This window comes from Sinocyclocheilus rhinocerous, unplaced genomic scaffold (assembly GCF_001515625.1).
Source record: "Sinocyclocheilus rhinocerous isolate Xijiao unplaced genomic scaffold, SAMN03320098_v1.1 scaffold798, whole genome shotgun sequence".
In the NCBI taxonomy this organism is placed as follows: domain Eukaryota; kingdom Metazoa; phylum Chordata; class Actinopteri; order Cypriniformes; family Cyprinidae; genus Sinocyclocheilus; species Sinocyclocheilus rhinocerous.
In genome coordinates this window covers 1,050,115-1,051,178 of record NW_015635037.1, presented here as the reverse complement: position 1 = coordinate 1,051,178, position 1,064 = coordinate 1,050,115, and positions in this window count along the sequence as shown.

The following is a 1,064-nucleotide window of genomic DNA, read 5'->3' as shown; positions in this document are numbered from 1 at the left end:
GTATATCAGCACAAGCACACAACATGTAAATACGAGATGATTCATGGCTTTATGAAGGGAGGGGATGTGAGAACAGGAGCACAGTAACCGGTCCAGAAGATGTGAGCCTTGAGGGACGAGGGAAGATTTGTGTTTGTGTGTGCTTTGTATGCAGATGTGTTGATGTCTCTGCATGTTTTTGTCTATTCGTGATTACATATAGCCTACATGTTTATTTAGTTGTGTGGGAGGACACATCTAAAATAGTGCAGCTCCAGTTAGTGTTGTGATCTAGCGGTTAGCGCACATGATTTGATGCTAGTTCAAATCTCACTTGTGATATTTTCTGATCCACCTTCACTGTGAACATTGGTTCAATTGGGTTCCCACATCCTTCTGATTCCACTCCGTTAAAAGTCGAATTCAACCAATTTCCCTTTTTCTATAGGAGAGATGTCACATTTCAAGCCTGTTTGTTTCTCATCATAAATGATCAGGATTAAATGTTTAATTTCCATAGCGAATGGCCCCACTGACACCAGCGACATCAAGACTCTATTTCTGGTCATATGACTCACCGCAACATGTTGCACTTAATATGAATTTGATGTAAATGTGTGTCTGCATATGAAGTATATCTGCACAAGCACACAACAGGGAGATACGAGATGATTCATGGCTTTATGAAGGGAGGGGATGTGAGAACAGGAGCACAGTAACCGGTCCAGAAAATGTGAGCCTTGAGGGACGAGGGAAGATTTGTGTTTGTGTGTGCTTTGTATGCAGATGTGTTGATGTCTCTGCATGTTTTTGTCTATTCGTGATTACATATAGCCTACATGTTTATTTAATTGTGTGGGAGGGTGGGAGGACACATCTAAAATAGTGCAGCTCCAGTTAGTGTTGTGATCTAGCGGTTAGCGCACATGATTTGATGCTAGTTCAAATCTCACTTGTGATATTTTAATTACGGGTACTACATTTTTGGAATCTGATTACATAATCCAGATTACATGTAATCCGTTACTACCCAGCTCAGATCATTACTTAGAACCTAATTTTTACTTTAAAGGGCGAAAAGAAAC